At 49.2% G+C, this 8,964-nt stretch overlaps 1 pseudogene; it reads right to left on the minus strand.

Moving 5' to 3' along the window:
• Positions 1 to 2,250: 2,250 nt before the first annotated feature.
• On the minus strand, positions 2,251 to 5,169 carry LOC147118507 (uncharacterized; annotated as a pseudogene).
• Between the last annotated feature and the right edge of the window lie 3,795 nt (positions 5,170 to 8,964).

Genomic DNA, 8,964 nt, shown 5'->3' on the forward strand with positions numbered 1-8,964 from the left:
ACAGAGAGGCTGCAGAATAAATTCACTGAGGTTATACCACGGATGAGAGGCTTTAGTTATCAGAGAATCAGAGAATGATACAGCACAAAAGGCGGCCATTCGGCCCATCATGCTTGTGCCAGCTCTTTGGGAGAGCTATCCAATTAATCCCACTCCCTTGCTCTTTCCCCATATCCCGGAAAATGTTTTCCCTTCAAATATTTATCCAATTCCCTTTTGAAAGTTACTCTTGAATCTGCTTCCTCCACCCTTTCAGGCAGTGCATTTCAGATCATAATAACTCGCTGGGTAAAGAAATGTTTCCTCATGATGACCAGTCTGCAGTGAAGCACCTGTTTAAGTTTCTAACTGAGGTGAACTTCTCTTTCCCAGGAGGAGAGACGAGAGAAACTGGGGCACTTCTCATTAGAACAAAGCAGGGTGAGAGGAGATGTGAGCGAGGTGTTTAAATTTGATCAACGACACCGACCAAAATATCAGAGACACTCCCTGTCCTTCTAGACTTGTGTCCAGGGGAGAAACTGATGGGTTTATCAGATCATCTTTGGGTTAAATGTTGTGCTCGTGGAGCTGAGCCCCTAGTGTCAGCATCAAACACTCTCCAGTCAGGTACAGCACGGGTTAGATACAGAGTGGCAGCACGGCGGCACAGTGGTTAGCACTGTTGCCTCACAGCGCCAGGGACCCGGGTTCAAATCCGGCCTCAGGTGACTGTGCAAACTTCACAGACATTCTCCCTGTGTTTGCGTGGGTTTCCTCCAGGTGCTCCGGTTTCCTCCCACATTCCAAAGATGTGCGGGTTAGGTTGATTGGCCATGATAAAAATTGGCCCTTAGTGTTTGGGGTGGAATAAATACGTGGGGTTACGAGGATAGGGCTTGGGTGGGATGGCTGTCGGTGTAGGGACTGGGTGCTAGGGTTTGGATGATCAGCCATGATCTCATTGAATGGCAGAGCAGGCTCGAAGGGCCGAATGGCCTACTCCTGCTCCTAGTTTCTATGTTTCTAAACCCATCAGCCACTCCCCGACACAGATACCGAGGGACAGGGAGTGTCCGGGACAATGACATTTCTCACTCAATAAGGTATAAATTGATCCTGTACCTCTCCCCATTAATCCTGGGCTCCACATGCGGTGAATCCTGCTCCTGTTTCCCTTCCTGTAACAGCACTGAGCTAAACCCAGCCCATAATGAGCAGGGCTCAGGGAGGCTGGTTGCTAGGTGCTGCAGTGATGTCATAAAGCAGGGCCATCCAGCCCAGCTGGTTGTCTCCTTGTCCCTTTAAAGGTGGAGAGCCGGGACACCCTGTCTCCAAACACATCCCACCTGTTCATACTGAGAATCCCCGGGGAAGGCCCAAGGCCCAGAGTGTGGAACACAACCAAGGGGGAAAGAGAAGGGGAGGAAAATCAAGGAGTCGGGATTGAGGGACACCAAGCTTCAGTTTTAGAGCCTGTAGACTTCAGGAGGGGAAGAGTGAGTTCAGTAGTTTTAGGATCCAGGGAGAGAACAAGGAGCAGATGGGGAGACTGGTGTGGATTCCAGCACAGTGAGGATGTAGGAGGAGGGAGATTGTGTCGGGCCGTGTATTAGGGGTGTAGGAGGGACAAGAGAGGAAAGGTCAGAGGAGCAATTACTGCAGCAGTGCCCATAAATAGTCAGAGAGAGAGAAGGTGGGGGTTTGAGTGGACCAGGGACAGTCTGTTAAACTCTCTGTTTGCTGTGACCAGTTTTCCTTCGGTTAAAAATGGCCTCCTGTAGCCCAGTGACACAAACAGCCCATTAAACTCCACCAATGGCCTTTGGTCTGGTGAGGTCTCCCTTTGTGAAACACGGCTGTTGTTAAAGCTTTTCATTCTGACACGCTCACACTGAGAAATGAACTGCAGAACTGCCGACACTGTCAGCTTTAAGGAGATGTTTCCCTTTAGAGATTGGATTGTCCATTGAGTTTGATTAAACTGACGTTAAAGTAACAAGGCTGCTTTGCCCCGTGACAATAACAGATTATCAGAATATTTCCCATAGGTTAAAATCCAATATTACAGGGGCTCACTGCCCTGGAGGGTTGAAGTGGACCCTGTGGTATAATAGAATTTTCTGTCCTGTCAGACTTGGACATCTTGTAGATCCATTTTTAACAAGTTGTGGGATCTCAGTTCTCAGATGGATTCCACTCAGTTTGTAACAAGTCCTCAATCAGCTCGTCTTATTGTCGAGATATCAAGGACCCGATACACTGCGCGTGTGAGAAACAAAGCTCATTTATTTGATATTGATACAGGTTAAATTCCAGCCCAGTTACAGGGGTTACTAACATCAGCAGAAACAAACCCAACTGTCAGAATGAACATGGTTCAGTCCTGGATGTGATTAACAGCAGAATCCAATCCCTGCAGTCACTTGTGAACTCGCTGGTGTCTCAGCAGGTTGGACGACTGAGTGAATCTCTTCCCACACACGGAGCAGGTGAACGCCCTCTCCCCAGTGTGAACTCGCTGGTGTCTCAGCAGGTTGGATGATAGACTGAATCCCTTCCCACACACGGAGCAGGTGAACGGCCTCTCCCCAGTTTGAGTGTGTTAGTCTGTCCGCAGATACTTTGCACTCTCAAGAAGTCAAACAGGCGTTTCACTGCAGACAGGTCGCCATGGCAACACTGATAGGACATTCCACTGAATCAACTGGTTGGAAACTGCAATCAGATCAGGAGAAACAACAGAGTTTGCTGTTATTAACCACAATATAAGCTTAAACCAGAGTGAGTAATACATTAGATTATAATGTGTGATGAAAGGTTCTGACGGAAGGTCTGTGACCTGAACCGTTAACTCTGTTTCTCTCTCCACAGACGCTGCCTGACCTGCTGAGGATTTCCAGAATTTTCTCTCTTTATTTCAGATTTCCAGCATCCACAGTATTTTGCTTTTGTAATTGGATGGATCTTTCAGAGAGCCGCACAGGCACGATGGGCCGAATGGCCTCCTTCTGTGCTGTATCATTCTAGGATTCTATGAAGTGTTGGTTAATGCAATTTAAGAAGCATCAAAGGGTTTGTGTCAGAATTTAACTGAGTATCGAGCCAACATGTCCAGGTTATGTAAACTGGGCCTGTTCACACTGGAAAGATAAGGTCGAGAGGTGATAGGATTGCTGTTTTTAGGATTCTAAAGGGACTGGATAATGTAGAGCACGACAAGTTATTTCACCCTGTCCAGAACAGTAGAACCAGAGGACACGGCCTGCGCTTGAAGGGGGTACATTCAAATCCAATCTGTGGAAACAATATTTCAGTGAGTGAGTGGTCAATTTATGGGGCAGGCTCCCTAAGGAGATGGTAGAAGCAGTTAGTGTTGATTCATTCAAATGCAAATTGGACAGATTTCATTCATAGCGTAAGATTTTGGGACACAGTGTGTGAGTAATTTGAGACATGACATGTGGTCAGTGTAGAATGCTCGGGAGGAAGAGGTGACTTTGGTCCGATGGCTCCTAAAGATCTCCACCACTGGGGTTTTCCTCACCTCATGTCTGGGTCTGTTGTAGACTCATTGATAGAGATTGATTGCTGTGATTAGTCAACAACTCCATTATCATTGTATCATGGGACTCCCAGGATGGTAGAAGGCCAATTAGATCAGAACCGAAATAATCCAGAGTAAGAAAGGAGAAACAGCCCAAAAATGGAGCAGTCTGCAACAGGACATCAATTAGTCTCCTCTTATCATGGAGTCAGCACAGACTCAACACAAAGTGTGTTTGAAACAAAGCTGATTTATTTGACATTTATCCAGCATATTAAACTCCAGCCCAGTTATAGGGTTATTAACATCAGCAGAAACAAACCTCAACTGTCAGAATCAACATGGTTCAGTCCTGGATGTGATTAACAGCAGCAATGACAGCCGAATCCAACCTCTGCAGTCGGTCGTGAACTCGCTGGTGTCTCAGTAAGGAGGATGATTGGGTGAATCACTTCCCACACACGGAGCAGGTGTATGGCCTCTCCCCGGTGTGAACTCGCTGGTGTGTCAGCAGGTTGGATGAATTAGTGAATCCCTTCCCACACATGGAGCAGGTGAATGGCCACTCCCCAGTGTGAACAGGTTGGTGTGCCAGCAGGTTGTAGGAATCCGTGAATCCCTTCCCACATGTGGAGCAGGTGAACTATCTCTCTCCAGTGTGAACTCGCCGGTGTGTCAGCAGGTAGGATGAATCAGTAAATCTTTTCCCACATACGGAGCAGGTGAACGGCCTCTCCCCAGTGTGAATGCGTTGGTGTTTCAGCAGACCACTTGTGCTTGAAAAGCTCTTCTCTCAGTCAGAACATTCAACAGGTCTCTCATCAGTGTGAACATGTCAGTGTTCGGTGAAGTGGGATGACTGAGTGAATCCCTTCCCACACACAGAGCAGGTGAACGGTCTCTCCTCGGTGTGAACTCACTGGTGTGTCAGGTCGAATAAATCAGTGAATCGCTTCCCGCACTCAGTGCACATGAACGGCCTCTCCCCAGTGTGAACTCGCTGGTGTCTCAACAGGTGGGATGATCAGGTGAATCCCTTCCCACACACGGAGCAGATGAACGGCCTCTCCCCAGTGTGGGTGTGTTGGTGTTTCAGCAGGTGCTGTTTGCTTTTAAAGCTCTTCTCACAGTCAGAACATTGAAACGGTCTCTTATCAGAGTGAACAAGTTGATGTGTCAGAAGGTGGGATGACTGAGTGAATCCCTTCCCACACACTGAGCAGGTGAACGGCCTCGCCCCAGTGTGAACTCGTTGGTGTGTCAACAGATCCTTTGTGCTTTTAAAGCTCTTCTCACAGTCAGTACATTTAAAAGGTCTCTTATCAGTGTGAACTCGCTGGTGTGTCACGAGGGTTGATAAAGCAGTAAATCCCTTCCCACATTCAATGCAGGTGAACGGTCGCTCTCCAGTATGAACTCGCTGGTGTGTATAGAGGCTGGATGACTGAGTGAATCCCTTCCCCCACACGGTGCAGGTAAATGGCCTCTCCCCAGTGTGACTGCGTCGATGTGTTTCCAGTTCAGATGGGTAATTGAATCCCTTCCCATAGTCCCCACATTTCCAGGGTTTCTCCATGGTGCAGGTGTCCTTGTGTCTCTCCAGGTTGGACGATCAGTTGAAGCCTCGTCCACACACACGTGTACGGTTTCTCCTCACTGTGAATGGGGTGATATTTTTCAGGGTGTGTAACTGGTTAAAGCTCTTTCCACAGTCAGTGCACTGGAACACTCTCACTCGGGTGTGAGAGTCTTGGTGCCTTTCCAATCACGCTGATGTTTGAAATCTTTTCCCACAAACAGAACAAACATTTCTCCTTCCACATTCAAAGGCCGATGATATTTCGGTCCTGATGAATGGAGTGACTCTGTCAGATCTTGATGTGGTTTGGTTTGAGTTTGCGGTGTGTAAATGCTGCCCTTCTCACAGCCTGTAAAAGGAGCTTGCAAAAGCCATCACTGTGAGTCCAGGATAGAAATTGACAAGATTCTCTCCTCCTGGTTCCTGGCCAAGGGGGCCGCGCATTCGCCCTGCTGCCCCCTGAGCCTCTCAAGATGGCGGCCGTTACCCCAGGCCTGTCACCGGGAGAAAGCCCCGCAGCTGCCGCCCCGCTCGGGGCAAACGCCCGGCCCGGAGGCTCTTGTTCGGGGCCTGAGGCCCACCCCGGGTGTTTATAAAGTCTCCCCGCCGGTTCTATTGCTCCCCTGCGCTCCGCCAACTCCTCCCCGCCCTGGAATCTTCTCTCCGCCACCATCACCCGACTGGCGGCACTGCGCACGTGCAGGACCCACCCCACACTGAGCCCTCCCCGCGCCTGCGCACACCGGGCCCGGCAGCATTGATAGGGCCTATTCTCGCGCGGAGTGTTCTGGGTAACAACCGCCGCCATTTTAGTCAAAGAATGTGGAGGAAAAGTGAGTGGAATAGCTGAGGTCAGAGATACCTTTGGAGGAGGGACTAGAGGAGGATGAGTGGTGTGGCACAGAGCTGGAGAATCTACTAAACGGAGTGGCTTGCTAAACAGAGTGGTAAGGGGAATTTGGTGAGGATGGGAATTGGATGCTGAGGGGGAAGGAGGTGCTCAGTAATTTAAACCAAGGAGCAACAGTAAATAATAAATAATCGCACCGGAGGACACAGAAAAAGTGACATCATAATCAACACACAGCAGAGCAAATTAACATAAGTATATCGGTAAGAATATCGATATCCCTTTGTGTCTTTAGTCTCTTTAGTAGTTAGTGTTAAGCTTGACTTAGTAAGAATTTATTAGTGCAAGTAAATGTAAGTCAAAGGAAAACGAGGTAAGTGTTTAAATTCTAACTGCTTTTAAAGATGCTCATAACTGATAAATAGCGAATTAATTAATCACAGTTCAAGAAGTAAACTACAGATAACAAAAAATAAATTCATTCATTAATAAAGACCAGGCAGTGTGTGGGGATTGTAGTATGTGGGAGTTTGTGAACAACGAGACTGTCCCAGACGGCCACATCTGCAACAAATGTCTCTGCCTCATGACATTCCAGCTCAGAGTCAGTGAGCTGGAGTCCGAGCTAGAGACACTCCGACATATAAGGGAGGAGCAGGAATTACTGGATAATTCACTCGAGTACAGTCACACACCAGAAGAAAGCACAGGTACAGGAAGGGGAGAGTGTGACTGTCAGTCAGCCGGGTAAGGGGAATGTAGGAGAAGTAGTGAAGGAAGTCCAGCAGACACTGCTCCTGTCCAACAGGTACAAAGTACTCAATACCTGTGAGGATCAGGAGAAAGACTGGGAAGGACAGCTAGAATGCTGCACAAGGCATCATGGAACAGGAGGCTGTCCAAGGGGTGAAGGAGCAGAGTGGAAACATTGTAGTATAGGGGATTCTATAATTAGAAGGATAGATAGTTGTCTTTACAGTCAGGATTGAGAGTCCCGGAGGGTGTATTGCCTTTCTGGTGTCAGGGTAAGGGACATCTCAAAATGGCTGGAAATGAATCTGGACACCAAATCCAGGGACTACTTACATTGTGACACGAAATCCAGGGACCCACGTTAAAAGAATTCACGCACAGGCATCTCCCACCCTTTAAAATGAAGTTCGGGACCTGGAACGTCAGGATCCTCATGGACCCCAACAGTGACAAACCGGAACATTGCCCAGGAGCTCAGACGTTTCAACATTGACATTGCCGCCCTAAGTGAGACCCGGCGGGCAGGGGAAGGCCAGCTCAAGGAGCAAGGCGGTGGCTACACCTTCTTCTGGAAAGGCAAAACTGAAGAAGAACGCCGCCTCCATGGGGTAGGCTTCGCCATAAAAAATGAACTAGTTGGGTGTCTCAGAGACTCTCCTAGCAGTATAAACATGTGCCTCATGACTCTTCAGCTCACCCTAGCCCGGAAACAGTGCGCTACAGTCATCAGTGCGTATGCCCCGACATTGGAAGCCCCAGACGAGACCAAAGAGGAATTCTACTCCAGCCTCGAACAATCTCTGACCCGAGTCCCAACGGACGACAAGCTGATCCTCCTTGGCGACTTTTAACGCCAGAGTTGGAAAGGACACAGGCCTCTGGGGAGGTGTGATCGGCAGAGAGGGGGTAGGGAAAGCCAACTCCAATGGTACCCTCCTCCTGTCGAAATGCTTAGAACATGGCCTTGTCATAACCAACACCATGTTCCATCAGAGAGACAAGTACAAGGCTTCATGGCAGCACCCTCGCTCCAAGCACTGGCATCTGCTGGATGATGTCATCGTCCGAGCGAGGGACCGCAAGTACGTCCTCATTACCCGTGCCATGACAGGAGCTGACGACTGCTGGACAGACCACCGCCTAATCCGCTCTGTCATCTGCATCAATGTAGCCCCAAAACAGCGGCAGCAACAGAAACAACGCCGCAGGAAAATCAACGCTGGAGCACTCAAAGACCTCGCTAAGAAAGCCCTATTCAGCCTGTGCCTCACAAACAACCTGACGACTCCCAGTGATGCAGAAACACGGAGTGTCCACAGCGCCTTGTCTGCACTCAAGGCCTCCATAATCAGCACCTGTGAAGAGACGCTCGGTCACTCGACCAGGAAACACCAAGACTGGTTCGACGAGAATGACCAGGAGATCCAGGAGCTAATAAGCCGCAAGCGCAAGGCATTCCTGATCTGGAAACAGCAACAGAACTCGAGAGCAAGAAAGCAGCTCTACAGATGCCTGAAGGCCGAGGTCCAACAAAAAACTCACGACCTAAAGAACAGATGGTGGGTGGAGAAAGCGCAGGAGATCCAGCAGCTAGCCGACAAACATGACGTGCGTGGATTCTTTAGCGCAGTCAAGACCATCTACGGCCCAAGCACCCAAGGCCCTACCCCTCTGCGGGCCAAGAACGGAGAGGTACTCATCAAGGACAGAGAGGCAGTCAATGCCCGCTGGAAGGAGCACTTCGAAGATCTCCTTAACCGCGACTCTGTCTTCGACGCGAGTGTCCTCAACTCCATCCCGCAGCATGCTACCCACCACCATCTCAGCACAACCCCAACCCGGCATGAGGTTGAAAAGGCCATCCGACAACTGAAGAACGACAAGGCCTCAGGAGCAGATGGAATCCCAGCCGAGGCACTAAAGCATGGTGGAGAAGCACTACTGGCGCGAATTCATGAACTCATTTCTCTTATCTGGAAGGAGGAGAGCATGACAGGGGATCTCAGAGACGCCGTAATTGAGACCATTTTCAAGAAAGGTGACGAGTCCAATTTAGGTAATGTAATGAAATCTGTTTGTCTTGATCCTGTATTCCTTTTGCACTCATGTATATTACCCTCCCCCACTGTGTATAGTTTCACTTCCTCTTTCCCGACTAACCTGGGAGGTTCCAGGTCTTGGCTCTTGGCTCCGCCCCTGACTTCTCTTACATAAAGATCCCAGGATCTGTATGACTCATTCCTGTGAACCAGTCGG

The sequence above is a fragment of the Somniosus microcephalus genome, chromosome 4 (genome assembly GCF_052327205.1).
Source record: "Somniosus microcephalus isolate GS21.2 chromosome 4, FLI_Smic_1.0, whole genome shotgun sequence".
Classification (NCBI taxonomy): domain Eukaryota; kingdom Metazoa; phylum Chordata; class Chondrichthyes; order Squaliformes; family Somniosidae; genus Somniosus; species Somniosus microcephalus.